This window comes from Oryctolagus cuniculus, chromosome 4 (genome assembly GCF_964237555.1).
Source record: "Oryctolagus cuniculus chromosome 4, mOryCun1.1, whole genome shotgun sequence".
Lineage (NCBI taxonomy): Eukaryota > Metazoa > Chordata > Mammalia > Lagomorpha > Leporidae > Oryctolagus > Oryctolagus cuniculus.
Window position 1 is genome coordinate 126,212,206 of NC_091435.1, and position 20,911 is coordinate 126,233,116.

Genomic DNA, 20,911 nt, shown 5'->3' on the forward strand with positions numbered 1-20,911 from the left:
GAAAAAATGATATTTGTAAAAACTCTGTCTAAACTATTAGACACTTAAAAAAAGATTTGGAAATGTAGGGCATATCTCCATCTACAATTTAAAAAAATAAACTAGCACTTACTGAGCAGCAGCTCTATGCTTATATAAATAGTATGCTTTGTGCATTCTATTTAATTTCTCTCTTACATCAACCATTTGATAGATGAAGAAAAAACAATGAAATTCTGAAAGTAAATAGTTTCCTCTGGGCAGCATAGCAAACCAGAATAGGAACAGGATTCAAAATTGCATCTGTTGTAATTATTTTATCAACAGACTTTTTCCTACTGTATAGTGTAGTCATGGAAAAGAAAGCCATTTCACAATTGTACTAGTTTGGTTGATGAAGAATGAGGAGTGTGAGATAGAAAGAGCACAATCAACTAGAATGCTGACATGAAATGTATTCCTAGCTTTAAGGTTCTCCATCTAGGTAAGGCAGGATTGCATAGCAAAGGCTTTGTAATCCATGATCAGAAACAAGGCTAGATGAAGACTGGAGGACACTCAAAAAAGATGATAAGTTGGTTATTTGCATGGTTTAATAATTAGCTCCTCTACAAATACTTATTTGTTATGTATTTCTTTAACCCTTTGATTCTTTCAGCTGACTGTTTAGAGAAGGGGGAAAGAAAAGCCATAATTATGGGAATCAACTTTTCTCCTACAGAAAAGTGGGAGTTTGGCCCAAATTTGCACACTTCTTTTAGCAAAAGAAAGTCACTAAAATTGACTATAATAATTTACTTTGAACTTTGTGTGTGTGTGTGTGTGTGTCTATACACATGAAGTGAGGAAGAAGGAATGGGTGATGTCTATATAATTCTCAGTTTTGTACTCCAGTGGAATTCACTGTCTCTCATAGATTACTGTTCCAGTGTGTTTTAACTAACAAAAGTGAATCATGAGGAAATCGTGGAAGTATGAAGAAGAATGGGATGGAAATAATTTTTAAAAGTACAACATTGGGCCATGGAGAATAGAAAGGAAATGGAAGCTAAGAATCAGCAATACAGAACTCATCATGGCCAATAATTAACAGGAAAGAATATAAGAAAAAAATCCTTCACAAATTTTATACTTGGTTCAAGCAATATGACATTAGGCAAAATCCTTAACTCATTTCATCATCTTAAATCTGATGATTTTCTTAACAATTCTCTCCCTCTCACACACACATGTGTGTATGTGTGTATAAATACATATATATGTATATATATATATATATATATATATATGAACTTACACAGCTCATGGAAAAACAGAATAACAATCCAGTTAAGAAATGGGAAAAGGCCATGAACAGGCATTTTTCAAAGGATAAAATACAAACTACCAGCAGACAGATGAAAAAATGTTAAGGATCACTAATCATAAGGAAAATTCAAATGAAAACCACAATGAAGTTTCACCTCACCCCAGTTAGAATGATTATAATGCCTATCATCCAAATATAAAAAAAAAGCAGAAGCTGGTGAAGATATGAAGAAAAAGATGCCCTAATACACTGTTAGCAGGAATGTAAATTAGTCCAACCACAATAGAAAATGTATGGAGATTCTTCAGATCTGAAAATAGATCTACCATATTACTCAGCCATTTCACTCCTAGAATTTTTTTTTTTTTTTTGGACAGGCAGAGTTAGACAGTGAGAAAGAGAGAGAGAGAGAAAGGTCTTCCTTCCGTTGGTTCACCCCACAAATGGCTGCTACAGCAGGCGCACTGAGCCAATCCAAAGCCAGGAGCCAGGTGCTTCCTCCTGGTCTCCCATGCGGGTGCAGGGCCCAAGCACTTGGGCCATCCTCCACTGCCTTCCTGGGCCACAGCAGAGAGCTGGACCGGAAGAGGAGAAACTGGGACAGAATCTGGCACCCCAACAGGGACTAGAACCTGAGGTGCCAGTGCCACAGGTGGAGGACTAGCCAAGTGAGCCATGGTGCTGGCCACACTCCTAGAAATTTAACAAAAGGAAATGAAATCAGCATATTAAAGAGTTATCTGTACCCCTTTGTTTGTAGCAGCTCAATTCACAATAGGTAAGACATGGAACCAATCCAGATGTCCATCAACTGATAACTGGATAAAGAAAATTTGGTGGGATCTATGCTGTGGCACATTGGTTTAAACAGCTGCCTGTGGTGCCAGCATCCCATACAGGTGCTAGTTGGTGTCCTGGTTGCTCCACTTCAGGTCCTGTTCCTTGTTGATGCCCTGGGAAAAGCAGTGGGAAATGGCCCAAGTCCTTGGTCTTCTGTCACCCATATAGGAGATCTGGGGGAAGTTCCTGGCTCCTGGCTTAAGCCTGGCCCAGCCCCAGCTGTTACAGACATTTGGCAAGTGAACCAGCAGATAGAACATCAATGTCTTTCTTTCTCTCTCCCTCTCCCTCTCTCTCTCTCTCTCTCTCCTCTCTCTCCCCTTCCTTCTCTTTTTCTGTAACTCTTTCAAATAAATAAATCAATCTTCATTAAAAAACATACTTTATATACACTATGTGGTACTACTCAGGTATAAAAAAAATGAAATCCTGTCTTTTGCAACAAAATGAATGCAACTTGAGCCTATGCTTAGTGAAATAAGCCAGACCCAAAAAGATAATTGTCATATGTTTTCTCTAGTTTGTGGTAGCTAATATATATAATATAAAAACCCTGGATGCATAAGCATGAAATTGATATCCTATGATTTTATTATTGTTTATAGCTCTTATTTGTATTCCTGTGGTAGAGTGGTCTTTCTATTTTTATCTTATTGAACACTATATTTATTTGAACTTTAAACCTGTGATTATAAAATAAATTTAAAGCATGTTATTGTAAAATTAATAGAAAAAAATGAAGGAAGGAAGGAAGGAAAGAAGGAAGGAAGGAAGGAGAAAGGGGGAAAGTATCATTATGTTCTTAGAATTCTATCTATGAAACATGAAATCTGTTCTCTCTATAGTAACAACAAAAAATTTTCAAAAATAGAGAATGAAGTGGATGATATGTATAATTTTTTTTAAAGGCAACATTGGGCAGGTGAGAATAGATAAGAAATGGAAGCTAAGATTCCACCAATACAGAACTCATTAGGGCAATAATTAGAGCAGTAAAATAGAAAAAAAAAAAAAGAACGTTTACACCTAGTTCAAGCAATGTGACATTAGGCAAATTTATTAATTCAGTTTCATCAACTTAAACCTGAGGAATTTTAGTCCCTCTCTGTCTTTCTCTCCCTCTCTTTCTCTCTCTGTTTCTCTCAGTCTCTCTCTCTCTCTCTCTCTCTCTGTCTCTGTCTCTGTCTCTCTCTCTCTCTCTCTCACACACACAATGTGTTTGTGTGTATATATACATATAATTAGAATATAAGAAAATAAAAATTTTATTTCTCAACATAAGTTCCATCAAGCTCAAGACATTTTCATAAGTGACTATATGAGCTATTTAATGCATCGCTAAAAAATTAAGTGTTCTGGAAATTTAACCATGTCAATGTAGTCTTTTTTGCATTGTTACAGAAAAATGTATGCCATTTGAAGATTTTTTAAGATTAGAAATCAAAAAGAGATCAAAAAAGAGTATTTTCAGGACTGTAAGGTGAACACTTAATGATTTCATGTTTTAGCTGTTACCAAATTGCCCTTGTTTGATGCCAGGAATAAGGAGAAGCACTGTCTAGAAAATCCTTCTGGACATTTTTCTTCTAAAGCTTTGGATAACTTTTAAAACACTCTCCCACCAAGTGGATCCTATTAGTCTTTTTCACTACAACAGCAGAGAAGTAAAATGTCCCGGTCATCCCCAAAACCTATCACTGTGACCTTTGTTATTGACCAGTCTGCTTTTTCTCTGAATAGATCACTTCTACCTTTCAGTTGCCATTGCTTTCGTTGGGCTTTGCCTTCAGGACTGTACTGATTAAGTCATGTTACATCTCATTATAATTCTTCGAAGGCATGCTACAGGATATCATTTCCATTTTTCCAATTTACATCAAATGCTTTGATCTTATCGGCAGCTGAACTGGGTGCAATAGCTTTGGCACTCCTAAAGCAAAAGTTTGCTCAATTGTAATACTTGAGTCAGAATTTTGTATGCTGAAACAAGTAATGTATTTATTGTGTTGGCTATTGTTTCTGATGCTAATGGTTAGTGCTAGATACAAATAAGAATTTTTTTTCCTTCCAAATTAATGTGAATGGTTTGTTGTTGTGGGCTTCATCTTCAAAATCATCTAGTCTTTTTTTTCAATGAGTTATGAACTTATAAACTGACATAAAGCTGTAAAACTCAATGATTTCACCATTTTTCCATCCAAAGTTCACCTAAATTGGAGCTTGTCCCTGCTCACATTATAGCAGAATTCATATTGCTCTGATGGATGCTGTTTTAAAACTGATGTTTTGTCTTTCCTACCTCCTCAAACAAGATCCTATTCAGTTATGTTTTTAAAAGTTTATATGAGTTTATTTTGCTACAGAAAAATTTTGATACACATGCTGATTTTTTCATCATACACATTTTCATGAGCATTTTGAAACCGTGTGTGTGTGTGTGTGTGTGTTTGGTGGTTGTGTAGTGTTTATCATGTAGCAAGGATGAGACACCCTATAAATATTAAGAAGTTCTATACAATGATGCTATGAAGTTGTTACTGTTATTATTTTATTTTGCACATGATAAAACTGAGGTGTATTAGGTAGTATTGTTAATAAGGGGGCTAGCTAGTACTTTAATGCTGAAAGTTTGTTTCCAAAATCTGTAACAGCACACTGGGTGTGATTCTTAGTCAATCTACCTAGTTCATTTGTGATGATTAAGAGGAACATTTACCTTATCTAAAAGCTCATTTATTTTAATTGCCTTACTTATCACTTTCAACATCTTTAATTTCATGAACTCCTTTGATAAGCTGGTAAAATCACAAACATTATATATCAGCAACATACACAGAAATACTTGTTGTGAAAGTTTATGCATTTTTTTAAAAATTCACAGACCTCCCAAGGCCCAAAATGATATTGGCTAAAAAGACCTGACGTCATCTTGATTGAGTTTTCTTACCCTCAGTCACCTCCACCAAAAATAAGACCAAGAGAAATACACTTATCTGCTTCCCAGCTACAGTTCTGAAGTTTGAAAGACCTATGTATATCTTGAGTATAAATTTCATACCACTTTGGATTGCTTAACATGTTATTCAGAAGTCCTGGTTCAGATTTATTTTTAAAGTATATATACTGGACTAAAAATGGAGTCAGAAAAAATTTCGGTCAAAGTCTTTGGTCTTTGTGGAATCTAAAATATTTGAAAAGTATTCTGGAGAGGTTGCTGGCAGTGAGCCATCTGGGTTGCCAAGAATCACATCTTTTCAGCTTTTTCAGGTTAAACTTCAACTTATTGATCTCTATGCCCCTTTTTCATTAGAGTACACTGGTAGAATTAAAGAATAGTGCCATTCCTGACCAAGTTAGGGGAAAACACTTCTACAAGTTGTGTATTTCACCATTTTCTTCTTCCATTTACAAATCTTGACAAAGGTTTCTCAAGCTGCTGAAAATCTCATTGTGATTCAGATGAAGAAGTTCAATAAAGAAAACCTTCTGAACAATTTTCTGGAGCTTGTTATAGGCTGTTCCTATTCTTCCTGTAAGACACAACAATCCCATATTGTTCACTACTGATTACTAAAACCAGAATGGAGAAGGAAGAAAAGGCTTTGTTTTGGTTTCCAGTTGACTCTGAAAAAGACACAATTGTTTTTAAAACCAAATCCTTACTCTTTTTTCTATTCCATTATTGACAGGTTTAATTATAATTAATGGGTAACTAAGGAACAATTGTGTAATCTAGTCATGTCTTTAATTTTCTTCAGTTGATTCAAGAACAGCTGCACAGCTATTGACTGAAGATTATTTTATGATTTTAAAAACTTGCCTTAAGGTGAAAAATTATGGGAGATAGAGAAAATAATGAAAATTTCATTGTTTAGAAGCTTACAAGTACCACCAGAGGGCCAGCTTTGCTGTGCAGTGGATAAAGCCACTGCCTGTTTACACTGGTATCCCTTCTGGACACTGGTTCGTGTTCCAGCTGCTCTACTTCTGATCCTTGCCAATGGCCTGGGAAAAGCAGTGGAAGATGGCCCAGGTTCTTGCCCAGGTGGGAGATGCCAATGAAACCACTGGCTCTTGGCTTCAGCTTGGCACAACCCTGGCCACTTGGGGCCATCTGGGGAGTGAACCAATGGATAGAAAATCTCTCTCTTTCTCTGTCTCTCCCTTATTCTCTGTAACTGTGACTTCAAATAAATAAAAATCTTTAAAAAGTTGATGTGAGCTACTGGTTTCAGCAAGAAGGATTCATATATGTGTGAATTCAAACTGATCAATAAATTAATAAGGCAGTACTGCTCTGTATCAGAGGATTTTATCGTTAAACCTCCATTAACCTGGCTAAATATGTTTTATCAAATTCAACTCTATTTCTAAATTAGGAATTTTCACAACTTCAAAGGAGGTTCACAAAAATTTCATAAGCATTGACATAGTTGTCTAAGCCCAAGTAAAATGTAGGTTCACTTCTCTGTTGCACAGCAAGCCAATTACTGACACCCAGGTAATGGAAGAAGGTAGGTGTCCATTTGGCAGAGCACAGAGAAGTATGGGCAGTTATTACTCAATTCCCAGCCCCCCAAGGGACTAAGGGTGCTAAACCTTATATGGTAAAATATGGGTAGAGCAATGCATGATCAACACATGTGCAGGACTCTGGTTTGACCACAGTGCCTGTGGCTTTCCTTTGGTCAGTAACAGGAGGGCCAGCATGTTCTTCTGAGAATTCGATGATGGTATAGTAGGCTGTGGTCTGGGGTTTGTGGATAAATGGCTATAACTTTGTTTGATTAGGGGCTGAGGTTTCTCAAAAGAGGATATAGCATTAAGATAAGTATAATGGTAAAAAGCGAATTCTGAGTCTTGTTATCTGGGGTCCTGTGAGGCCGGCCTGACCTCTGAACCACTTCCATTAATTAACTCATTAATGAGTTAATCTTCTTAGACTTTGAAGAGTGCAAGGTCTCCATCATAAGTACTCATTTCTATAGTTGTAGTGAAAGAGGCTCAGGTAATTTTTGTTTTTGAAAGGCAGAGTGGACAGTGAGAGAGAGAGACAGAGAGTAAGGGTTTGACTTGCAATCATCAAACTAGAGACAGAGGAACTGTAAGCTAGGGAAGAGAAGCTATCCTGATAAAGGCTATATCAAAGGCTTTAGCTTGGAGATTCAGTTTCAACATCTGCTTCAGAGAAAGTCTAAAGAAATGAATTAGTGGAACTAAAGGAACTTTAGTGGGCTTTGTTTCAACTGAAAATCCTCAAGGAAACACTGAATTTAGTAAATTATATGTCATACTTCTCAGTTAGCCAAAACTAGTGACCAAATGACAGACAAAGATATGTTTGATAGGAATGCTATTATCCCTTGATAGGAAAGTCACTATATAATTCTGACTGATATGTTGGTAGAATTGTATTTATTCAAAAGTACTTATTTTTCATGTATGCATGAATGATAAAATCAAGAATTCTAGAAGTTGTAGAAGTGTAATTCATTTGGGTCAAAATATGTAATAGCTTGCTGCTGCAATAGAATATGCGAGACTGGATAATTTACAAAGAAAATACATTTCTTTGTTGTAGTTGTTCAGAGTTGTAGAGGCATTGTCCTGACATCTGCTCAGCATTGGGTGAGGGCCTTGTACTGCTTCATAATCATGCTAAAATGTGGAAGGACAAATGCGTGTGTGCTGATGAGGAAAACGGGGGCCAAACTCCCAAGAGATGTAAACCATGCTTTAGGGAAACTCATTATTCGCGCTTGAAGGCTCTGTCCCCATGCCCCACCTGCTAACCCTGCCATGTTGAGGAATTAAGTTTCCAAAATGTGGATTTCTGGCAGACATTCTCATATAATAGCAAAGTAGTATCAGCTTCCCTGTGTGTCAGCTCTGTCTCTTTGTTGCACACTAATTAGAGCAACTCTGTTCATTTATTCATTCACCCATTCAGTTAGTCACTCTGCACATATTCATTATAATGCTTTTAAAAAGGATTTGGAAAACTTCCTTTAAAGAAAGAGACAGTAAACTTCTTAGGCTTTGAAGAGTGCAAGGTCTCCATCATAAGTACTCATTTCTATAGTTGTAGTGAAAGAGGCTCAGGTAATTTTTGTTTTTGAAAGGCAGAGTGGACAGTGAGAGAGACAGAGAGAAAGGTCTTCCTTTGCCGTTGGTTCACCCTCCAACGGCTACCACGACTGGCGCGCTACGACCGGCGCACTGCACTGAACTGAAGGCAGGAGCTAGGTGCTTCCTCCTGGTCTCCCATGGGGTGCAGGGCCCAAGCACTTGGGCCATCCTCCACTGCACTCCCTGGCCACAGCAGAGAGCTGGCCTGGAAGAGGGGCAACCGGGACAGAATCTGGCGCCCCGACTGGGACTAGAACCCGGTGTGCTGGTGCCGCAGGTGGAGGATTAGCCTAGTGAGTCACGGCGTCGGCTACAGGTAATTCTTGAATTATTGAATATGGCTTTGTTTCAATAAAACTTTACAAAGCTATAGCCACCAAGACATTGTTTGCATATATTCTGCATATGATGCAAAGCTATGTAAAGCATGTTACTTCTAGCCAAACAAGCTGATAATTTTTGGAAGACAATGAAAACTCAATTCAGATCCTTCCAATTCTATAAAATGACTGCCTATTTCAAATGCTTCCATTTTCTTTCTTTTTTAAATTTATTTTTTATCTGTTTGAAAGACATAGTTACAGAGAGAGAGAGAGAGAGAGAGAGACAGTAGAGAAAAAGAGAGAGAACCTTTCATCCATTGGTGTAATCCCAAAATGGTCACAACAGCCAGGGCTGGAACAAGCCGAGGCCTAGAGTCCAGAGCTTCTTCTGGGTCTCCCACGTGCATGCAGGGGCCCAAGCACTTGGGCCATCCTCTGCTGCTTTCCCAGGCACATTAGCAGGGAGCTGGATAGGAAATGGAGTAGCAGAGTCTAGAGCCAGTACCCATGTAGGATGCCAGCACTGCAGGCAGAGGCTTAATCTACTACATCACAATGCTGGCCCCTCCATTTTCATTTTTATACCTACTAAAAGTTACATATCTCAAAGTAACAAAAGATGTTAACATTTTCTGTATTAGTAGAGAGGATAAAGAAATTATGGGACATGTACTCTACAGAATACTATACAGCAGTAAAAAAAACAATGAAATCCAGTCATTTACAACAAAATGGAGGAATCTAGAAAATATCATGCTGAGTGAAATAAGTCAGTCACAAAGGGATAAATATCATATGTTCTCCCTGATCGGTGACAACTAACCAAGCACCTAAAAGGAAACCTGTCGAAGTGAAATGGACACTATGAGAAACAATGACTTGATCAGCCCTTGTCCTGACTGTTAATGAAAAAACTTAATACTTTATCGCTTTTAGTATTTTTTTTTTGTTCTACTTACTATTGCTTGAACTCTGTAATTAACACACAATTATTGTTAGGTGTTTAAATTTAACTGAAAAGTGATCTCTGTTAAATATAAGAGTGGGAATAAGAGAGGGAGGAGATGTAAAGTTTGGCACATGCTCAAGCGGACTTACCCCTAATGGTAGAGTTAGAAATATGCCAGGGGATTCCAATTCAATCACATCAAGGTGGCATGTATCAATGCCATCTCACTAGTACAAGTGATCAATTTCGGTTCATAATTGATCATAATGATAGGTCTAGGAGTCAAAGAGTTCACATAAACAAGTCTAGTGTCTGCAAATACTAACTGATAGAATTAAAAAGGAGAGAATGATCCAACATGGGAAGTGGGATACACAGCATGCCATAGAATGGCAGATGTCCTAAACAGCACTCTGGCCTCAGAATTAGCCCTTAAGGCATTCGGATCTGGCTGAAGAGCCCATGAGAGTTTCTCAGGCATGGAAAGCCAAGACGCTGTTTCAAAAACAAACAAACAAACAAACCTGAATGAAAGATCTCTGTGAGTGAGATCCCAGTGGAAAGAACAGGCCATCAAAGAAGGAGATACCTTCTTCTGAAGGGAGGAGAGAACTTCCACTTTGACTATGACCTTGTCTAAATAAGATTGGAGTTGGTGAACTCAAAAGGCTTCCATAGCCTTGGCAACTCATGACAAGATCCTTGGGTGATTACTGATGCCATAAACAAGAGTGTCAAATTGTTAAGTCAGCAACAGGAGTCACTGTGCAGTTACTCCGCTTGTAGGATCTCTGTCCTTAATGTGTTGTCCAATGTGAATGAATGCTATAACTAGTACTCAAACAGTACTTTACACTTTGTGTTTCTGTGTGGGTGCAAACTATTGAAATCTTTACTTAATATATACTAAATTCATCCTCTCTATGTAAAGAGAATTGAAAATGAACCTTGATGTGAATGGAATGGGAAAGGGAGCAGGAGATGGGAGAGTTGCGGGTAGGAGGGAAGTTATGGGGGGGAAACCATTGTAATCCATAAGCTGTACTTTGGAAATTTATATTTATTAAATAAAAATTAAAAAATAAATATATTCCAACATAAAAACATTTTCTGTATTAATTAAATAAAGGATTAAAACAAAACTTTATTCTGTAATCTAAAACTCTAACATATTGTTCAAATTGAACAGAATTCTATTTTAAAGAAATTTAAAGTAAGATGTATTATTTTTTATTTTTTTTTATTTTTTGACAGGCAGAGTGGACAGTGAGAGAGAGAGACAGAGAGAAAGGTCTTCCTTTTGCCGTTGGTTCACCCTCCAATGGCCACCGCGGCCGGCGTACCGTGCTGATCCGATGGCAGGAGCCAGGTACTTCTCCTGGTCTCCCATGGGGTGCAGGGCCCAAGTACTCGGGCCATCCTCCACTGCACTCCCTGGCCACAGCAGAGAGCTGGCCTGGAAGAGGGGCAACCAGGACAGAATCCGGCACCCCGACCGGGACTAGAACCCGGTGTGCCAGCGCCGCAAGGCGGAGGATTAGCCTAGTGAGCCGCGGCGCCGGCTATTTTTAAAAAATTACACTTGATCTTAGCCAAAATGCTGAGAAGCAATGCATTTAAAAAATTAAGAATAAAAATATTAATATGTGTACTATGTAAAAATCAAATAACCACTTAAAATGCATTTCATTATCAAATTTAGAATATGAAGTTTGTGTTGGAAACAGAAGTCACAGTACTTTGAGGGAAATTTTCAATTTATAAATTAAGAGGAAAATACTTGTCAGGTGCAATTTATTAGAAAATGAGAATATTTTGAAAGGAATTTTTGACATGAACTACAAAGTGTTCTTCCTTGTTTTTTTAGAATTCTATCATAATTTTATGTAAAGCCAGCTCCCTCTAGTGATGACACTCATGTTTTCCCGAAGAAATCAAGAAGCTTTCTAGACTGTGTGCATAAAAACCTTGGTATTGAGTTTCCAAATGTACACCTGAGGAGATCAAGGTTTATTACAAAAAAGATAAAAACTCTAATGACCTTCCAAGCCATTCTTTAACGCCCTTTCTTGGTTTAACATTATTTCAAAACACAGCAACATGAGCCATGATGTTGGTGTTCTCTGATTCAATTGTTCCCTTTGGTCTTTGGAAAAGCAGGCCCAGATAAATGAATGAACCATTGCACATTCAATAGGAAGAATTATACAAGTGAGTGAGGGAGGGAGGGTAGGGTGGGAAATGCTATTATGCTCTGAAAGCTGTGTGTATGGAATACATGAAATTTCCCCTTATATAAATAAAATTTTTTAAATCCAGTTAATAAGCTTATGACAATGGAAAGATACAAATTTAAAAGATATGCTAATTTCTACAAGCAGAAATATCATTATCTAAAAAATTTATTGCACTTTATTTGAAAGACAGAGAGACAATGAGACAGCAACAGAGACATAGCAACAGACAGGGAAATCTTCCTCCTACCTTTTCCATCCCCAAATACCAGCAAAAGCTAGGGATGGGCCAGATTGAAACCAGGAATTTAATCTTGGTCTCCCAGTGGGTAGCAGGAACCCAAGCACTTGTGCCATCACCCACTGCCTCTCAGAATGCACTTCAGCTTGAAGCTGAATCAGAAGCAAAGCAGCAGGGACACAAATATGGGTAACGGATATCATGTCCCAAGCAGTGATGTAACCACTGCACCAAATACTCATCCTAAATTTTATCCTTTAAGTCAGCACTTTAAACATCCACTTGCTTTCTGTGGTATCACTGAGGACGAAAACTTAAATGTGTACTTTTAGTAATGCAAAACATCTGTTTATCTGCAGATAAATAGACTACTCACTGGAACTCCTGAAATTCAGCTATGGCTGATATATAGATTAGCAATTGATAATTATTTTTCCTTTAAAAGACTGCATGGTAAGTATTTTAGGCTATATAGACCATATAGTCTTTGTTCCAACCCTTTAACTCTGCTCCAACTCCTTTAACAGATGGAGATAGTACATAGATGTGCAAAAGTGACTCTGTTCTGTTCAAACATAGTTTTCAGAAGAAGTTAAGCTCATGACTTGTATACAAATATAAAATATTCATGGAGCTTTTTTTATTCATAAGAACAGAAAAAAGCACATTCAAAGGAAAAATCAACAAATATCAATTTACATTGATGTCGCTCCCCGTCTTCATGGAGGAACGACACTGAACCCTGCCTAGGCTTCATATCTGAGTCACGGCACCATTATGTCGCTCCCCGTCTTCATGGAGGAACGACACAGGACCCTGCGCTGTTCTTCTGTCTGCTCGGCCCTCCCCGGGTTTGCTGCTGGTTCTTCCCGGGTTGGCTACCGTCCCTTCCACCTCCGTGGAAGGGCGGTTCCCCCTGCCACATTCCCCACTTCAGCAGGGGAGTGGCACACTGCCGGCCGGCTCTCTCGGGGGCTGCACAGGTGTTCCCCTTAGATGTTCCTCTTAGATGTTCCTGGTGCATGTTGTCTCTCTCCTCCTTTATAGTCCTCCTCTGTCAATCCTAACTCGGCTGCCCACACACCGAGTACGCTGCTCTCCTCCAATCAGGAGCAGGTCCTGCAGCTTGTCAAGTTGGTGAGAGGCAGCTGGGTAGAAGCTGTTGCCTCCTCTCCCAGCGCCATATTGTGGGAGAGCAGATGCATAGAATAAGTCTTAATTCCAGTAACTCAGTCCAGTCCGGGTTGCTCCCAACAGACATAGAATAAGTCTTAATTCCAGTAACTCAGTCCAGTCCGGGTTGCTCCCAACACATTGACATCAAGGAATTGAATTACAAATAAAGGCAAAACTTCTTCCCCCCACCCCACAAAGTTATGGTAATCAGCAACACTGTATAGGACAAGCAAGTAGTTAAGAAAATCTGTAAAGGTATAGAAAAGTTGAACACTGTGGCCAATAACTCAGTAGACATTTACCAAATAGTCCTTTCAAATGGAACAAAATACATTCTTTTCGGGTATACATGGAACATTTATGAAGACAGAGCACATAATGAGTTATAATAAAACTTGTTTGAAGGATTAATATGTAGGAATATGATATCTGATCATAAATTTGATCAATCAAAAATTCAAATGTTAACCACCTTATTCTAAACACAGAGAAAGTCACAATGGAAATTTTAAAAATGTTAGAGATAAAAATTTCATTTCATGGTAGTTGTATGGATATATATTTGTGTGTATGTGTTAAAACCTTGAATTATACACATTTTATCTAAATTTTTTCTTTATAAAATGGATGTTTTACAATGCAGATGAGAAAGATAGACAAATTTATATAGCTCTAATTTATGTAAAAGGATTTCAAGTTGGTATGCAAGATGAAAATTCAATATAGTTAAAGCATATTTTGTTACATACACTTTCTGTATGCATGCATACTTTTGTAAAAAGAGTAGAATTCCAAAAGAAAAACAAAAACAAGAAGAAACAATAATTAAAAATTCACACAAATATAATAATAATGACTCTTAAATGTGTGAAAAAAAATGAAGAACATTACTTATAAGAAAAAGTGAAAAAAAGCTAAATCGTATTTTATTTATTATCTTTTACTCAGCACATTGGCAAAAATGAAAAACTAGAACAATACATTCTGTTTGTAAGACTGTGGGCACTCTGATTCATTGCTGTCAGAAATTTTTAAACAGGTATAAATAACTTTTTGGAGGGGAAATTGATAATATCTAATAAAACTGCATAAGCATTTGTTCTGGCTCAGAAATTGCACTTCTATGGATTTAATCTAAGAATACACCACCGATTAGTAAGAACATAAATAGAATGTATACCAAATGGCTACCAAAAACAATGATGATCTCCATTGAACTGATTTAGGGTAATTTCCAGAAATAATACTTGAGGCAATGCAAAGTGCAACTGTTTTGTGCAATTCAGACTGAAAAGTAAGAGAATGAGCAGATACCTTTTTTATTTGTGCAAAAATAGAACCTATAGGATAAATAATAAAGAGACCAATTTATAGATATAGGATATGAATGAGAAAGAGTGAAAAGGATGGGAGGAAAGCAGTCTTCAATACTACAAAATAGGAGTCGGTGCTGTGGCTTAGTAGGTTGAGCTTCTGTCTGCAGCTCTAGCAATCCATACTGGTGCCAGTTTGAGACCTAGCTGCTCTACTTCCAATCTAGCTACCTGCTAATGGCCTGGGAATTGGCAGAAGATAGCCTAAATGCTTGATCCCCTGCACCCTCATGGAAGACCCGGAAGAAGTGCCTGGCTCCTGGCTTCAGACTGACCCAGCTCCAGCCATTGTGGCCATGTAGGGAGTAAACCAGTATATGGAAGACCTCTCTGTCTGTAATTCTAATGAATTAATAAAAAATACTACATCATAATATACTACTATATTAACATTGACTATATAATATTGCAGTGTTGAGCTTTTCCTAGCAAAATTATTAACTTCTTCTCTTTGAATCATATAAGAAAAGATCACGTTTCTTTTAAGCTGTCCTACAAATAACCCTTTTCTCAACTTGAATTTGTTTGCCAGATAACAAGTCAAAACACAGTTTTTAAGATTACAGTGTTTAAACCTTTGGAAATAGATGATTAGATCTCAAACAAGTTCACAAAACTTCAATTATGTGAAAAAGGCACTGAGGCATTAATAATATTTTGAATAGATAATCTAATTAGTTTCCTTTTATAAATTATACAGACTTGGATAAAAATGATTAAATGCATAGGTTTTAAAAAGGTGTGAGAAAGTCCAAATCCTTATGTCAGTGTGACTTCATTTTCCCATTAATCATTTCTGAGAAAAGCTATTATGTTTTATCACCTTTTTCTTCACTAGATAATGTCAAATTCACTAATAACATTTGATTTATTTTACTCAATTAATGATGAAATATTTACTTGCATATTATATTTTAGAATAGAATAGTATCATTTTAAATAATATACAGAAGGTATATGATAACATAGTAAAGTATAATAAAATATAAAATAATCTTATAATTAGGAGAAATTCAAAAGAATCTCTGTAATAAGGTAATAAAAGAAAACTCCTATTTGGTTGTATTGAGTAAAAAATTAATGATAAAATTAAATTAAAGGTTATAATTTCTGGTGTTATGATCTATTAAAATGTAATAATGTATTGCTATAAACTCTGAGTCTCCAAGCATTTACATTCATTTAAAGCCACCAAAATACTTACATTTGAAAATTCTGCTACCAGTATAAGTTACTCTCATTGCACACAATATCAAGGAGTGTTTCACTGTGATCTTGAAACCCAGGGCTCGCATTGTAGTGTAGATGGTTTAGACACTGCCTGTGACACTAGCAGCCCATATGAATGCCAATTTGAGACCATGCTGCTTCACTTCTTATCCAGATCCGTGCTAATGTGCCTGGGAAAGCAGTGGAAGATGACCCAAGTCCTTGGGTTCCTGCATGAAACTCTTGGCTCCTGGCTTTGGCCTAGCCCAGCCCTGTCCATTGCAGCCATTTGAGGAGTAAACTGGCAGATGGGAGATCTTTCTATCTCTCTCTACCCTCCCCCCATCTTTCCTCCTCTCTTCCGCCCTTCAAATAAAAATAAATCTTTGAAGAACTGGATTAAACTTTTTCATTTATCATCAAACTTTAAAAATATTCTCCTTTATATGTACGCATATGTGAAAGGTAGACTTAGAGAAAGAAACAGGAAGAGAGAGACCTTCCATCCACTGGTTCCTCCCCAAATGGCCTCAACAGCCAGGGCTGGGCTGAGCCAAAGCCAGGAGCTGTCTCCTGGTCTCTCATGTGGGCAAAAGGGCCCATGTACTTGGACCATCCTCTGCTGCTGTCCCAGGTGAATTAGCAGGTAGCCAGATAGAAAGTAGAGCATTTGTGACTAGAATCAGTGCTTAACTCACTATACAACAATGCTGGCCCCATCTCCTTCATATTCTTTTAGAAGAAAAATAGGTAGGCAGTAAAGAGGAAAACAATTGAAGACAAAAGGACAGGGGAGATAACTAACAAATGGGAATTGTTAACATTTTACTAATGAAAACCATTACATTATTTGGCTAGTATATAATTTTTATAATGAATTTATATTTATATGATATGTTAAAGGACATAGAAGCTAAAGAACAACAATTTTTATTGAAAAGAAAGTCTTGAGAATGGCACCTAATAGTCACCAGTGACCACCTCCCTGCAGACACCAACGTGAACAGCTTTATGTACACTAAGTCACCATCACAAGAGCTACAGAAGCTGGTTGAGAGATCTGTGAGTCATTTCGTTATCTTCATTAGAAAAGTAGTGTTGAAGAAAGCAAAAAGAAAAGAGTTTACCCATATCACCTCTTCCCCAGAACCAAACTGCAAAATATGGAGAGACACTTTCTGTTTGGGAGAGGGAGAGAGAACTGAATGCCAGTGCCAGGCCCACTGAGAAAAATCTCAGACAAACTGAGCCTCCCAGAGCATGCCTGTTGAGTGTTTGGAGCTTCCAGAGCCAGGTGCCTCCGCAACCACACCACCAACCACTAGTATAAAGCAAAACCACATCAATGCAGAGGGGCCAGGAAAAAAAAAATTAGGACCACACCCTACAGCTAGGAGCTTGACCTGCTGGGCCAAGACCAGATCCAGATAAAGCACAGTGGCCTCTATTCTCCAGCCAGTAGGATCAGGCTCAATCCAGCATGGCAGAACACACATGAGCAGTGGCTCTCAGAACACTAAAGTCTCCCCACAGAAAGGATGAGCTAGTGGGGTGGAGTGGTCCTCTTACACTCCATGGCCATGAGAGCCCTGGGAATTAAAAAATTAATCATAGGATTACTCAAAAGCAATTAGAAGCAAATCCACAAAATAAAGCAAACCATACATGATATGAATGAAAATTTTGCCCAAGAAATTGTGATTTTAAAGAGAAATCAAAGTGAAATATTAGAAATTAATTCAATAGATCAAATAAAAATGCAGTAGAAAGCCTTAACAACAGACTTGGTGAGGCAGAAGAAAAAATATCTGAGCTAGAAGACAAATATTTTGAAATCATTCAGCAGACAAACAAAAGAAAAAGTGGAGAAGAAATCAGAAAACTTAAAGACAGTCTTGGAGATCTATGGAATACTATCAAACAAGCCAACATATGGGTCTTAGTACTTACTGAAGGTGTGGAAAGAAATAAGGAATTAAAAAGCCTATTTAGTGAAATAATTCAGAAAACTTCCCTAATTTGGAGAAAGAAAGAAATGTCAAAGTACAGGAAGCACATAGAACTCCTAACAGACATGAACAGGAAAGATTTTCACCACAACACATTGCAGTCAAACTTTCAACAGTAAAGTATAAATAAAAGATCCTAAAATGTACATGAGAGGAACATTAGATTACTTTCAAAAGATCTCCAATTAGACTGATAGCTGTCTTCTCATCAGAAACCCTACAGGCTAGTAGACAATGGCAAGATATAGTCCAAGTCTTAAGAGAAAAAAAAATCAACCCAGAATACTGTACCCTGCAAAGCTCTCATTTACGAATGAAGGTAAAATAAAGACCTTACACAACAGAAATTAGAATTTGTCACTACTCGTCCAGCCCTGCAAAAGATGTTAAGGATGTGCTACACACAGAAACACAGAAGGAAAGCCACCATCACAAAAGATAGTGATACAAGGAATCCAAAGTAAATGATAGTAATATTCACAGCAAAATGGTAGAGCCAAATAGTTACTTGTCAATACTAACCTTGAACATAAATGTTCTCAACTCTCCAGTTAAAAGATACAGACTGGTTGAATGGATCAAAAAACAAGCCCCATATATTTGCTGCATACAAGAAACACCTCACCAACAAAGATGCATGCAGACTGAAAGTGAAAGTGTGTCAAAAGATATTCCATGATAATGGGAAATAAAAAAGGCCAGGTATAGCCATCTTAATATTGGACAAATACACGTTAACACAAAAACTGTTAAAAGAGACAGATCTGGGCACTATGTAATGAATAAGGGATCAGTACAAGAAGAAGAGATGACTACAATAAATGTATACACACCAAATTATAGGGTGTCTGCCTATGTAAAAGAACTGTTAATGTATTTAAAGGGAGTCTTAGACTCAAATACAATAGCAACTGAGTACTTCAACACCCCATTTTCATCAATGGATAGGCCAACGAACAGAAAATCAACAAGGAAACAACATAGCTAATTGACACGATGTACTAAATGAACCTAACTGATATCTACAGAACTGTTCATCCCAGAGTTCCTAATATACATTCTTCTCAGCAGTACACAGACCTTTCTCAAGGATAGACCATATACTAGGCCATAAATCAAGTATCAGCAAATCTATGACCCAACACCATCAAATTATTAGAGAACATTGGAGAAATCCTGCAAGATATAGGTACCGGCAATGACTTCTTGGAAAAGAACCCGGAAGCACAGGCAGTCAAAGCCAAAATTAACATTTGGGATTACATCAAATTGAGAAGTTTCTGTACTTCAAAGAAACAGTCAGGAAAGTGAAGAGGCAACCCACAGAATGGGAAAAAATATTTGCAACTATGCAACAGATAAAGGGTTAATAACCAGAATCTACAAAGAAATCAAGAAACTCCACAACATCAAAACCAACAACCCACTTAAGAGATGGGCCAAGGACCTCAATAGACATTTTTCAAAAGAGGAAATCCAAATGGCCAACAGGCACATGAAAAAATGTTCAAGATCACTAGCAATCAGGGAAATGCAAATCAAAACCACAATGAGGTTTCACTTCACCCTGGTGAGAATGGCTCACATTCAGAAATTCCCCAACAACAGATGCTGGCGAGGATGTGGGGAAAAAGGGACACTAACCCACTGTTGGTGGGAATGCAAAATGGTTTAGCCACTATGGAAGTCAGTCTGGAGATTGCTCAGAAACCTGAATATAACCCTACCGTTCAACCCAGCCATCCCACTCCTTGGAATTTACCCAAAGGAAATTAAATCGGCAAACAAAAAAGCTGTCTGCACATTAATGTTTATTGCAGCTCAATTCACAATAGCTAAGACTTGGAACCAACCCAAATGCCCATCCACAGTAGACTGGATAAAGAAATTATGGGACATGTACTCTAGAATACTATACAGCAGTCAAAAAAAAAAAAAAACAATGAAATCCGGTCATTTACAACAAAATGGAGGAATCTGGAAAACATCATGCTGAGTGAAATAAGCCATTCCCAATGGGACAAATATCATATGTGCTCCCTGTTCAGTGACAACTAACCAAGCACAAAAAAGGAAACCTGTTAAAGTGAAAGGGACACTATGAGAAACAGTGACTTGTTCAGCCCTTGTCCTGACTGTTGATGTACAATTTAATACTTTATCCCTTTTAGGACTTTTTGTTCTATTTAATACAATTGGTTGAACTCTGTAATTAACACACAATTATTCTTAGATGTTTAAATTTAACTAAAAATGATCCCCGTTAAATTTAAGAGTGGGAATAACAGAGGGAGGAGATGTACAATTTGGGACATGCTCAATCAGACTTGCCTCAAATGGTGGAGTCAGAAATGTGCCAGGGGATTCCAATTCAATCCCATCAAGGTGGCATGTACCAATGCCATCTCACTAGTCCAAGTGATCAATTTCAGTTCACTAAAGATCACACGGATAGGTCTAAGAGTCAAAGGGATCACACAAACAAGATTAGTGTCTGCTAATCCTGATAGAATAAAAAAGGGAGAGAACGATCCAACATGGTAAACAGTATACACAGTAGACTCATAGAATGGCAAATGTCCTAAACAGCACTTTGGCCTCAGAATCAGCCCTTAAGGCACTCGGATCTGGCTGAAGAGCCCATGAGAATATTTTAGGCATGGAAAGCCAAGACACTCTGGCAAAAAAAACAAAAACAAAACCAAAAAAAACACCTAAATGAAAGAATGAAAGATCTCTGCGAGCGAGATCCCAGTAGAAAGAACATGCCATCAAAGAAGGAGGTACCTTTCTCTGAAGGGAGGAGAACTTCCACTTTGACTATGACGCTGTCGGAATAAGATTGAAGTCGGCGAACTCAAAAGGCTTCCATAGCCTTGGCAACTCATGACTAGAGCCTAGGGAGATTACTGACACCATAAACAAGAGTCTCAAATTGTTAAGTCAACAGCAGGAGTCACTGTGTACTTATTCCTCATGTAGGATCTCTGTCCTTAATGTGTTGTCCAATGTGAAGTAATGCTATAACTAGTACTGAATCAGTATTTTACACTTTATGTTCTGTGTGGGTGCAAACTGATGAAATCTTTAATTAATATATACTGAATCGATCTTCTGTATATAAAGAGAATTGAAAATGA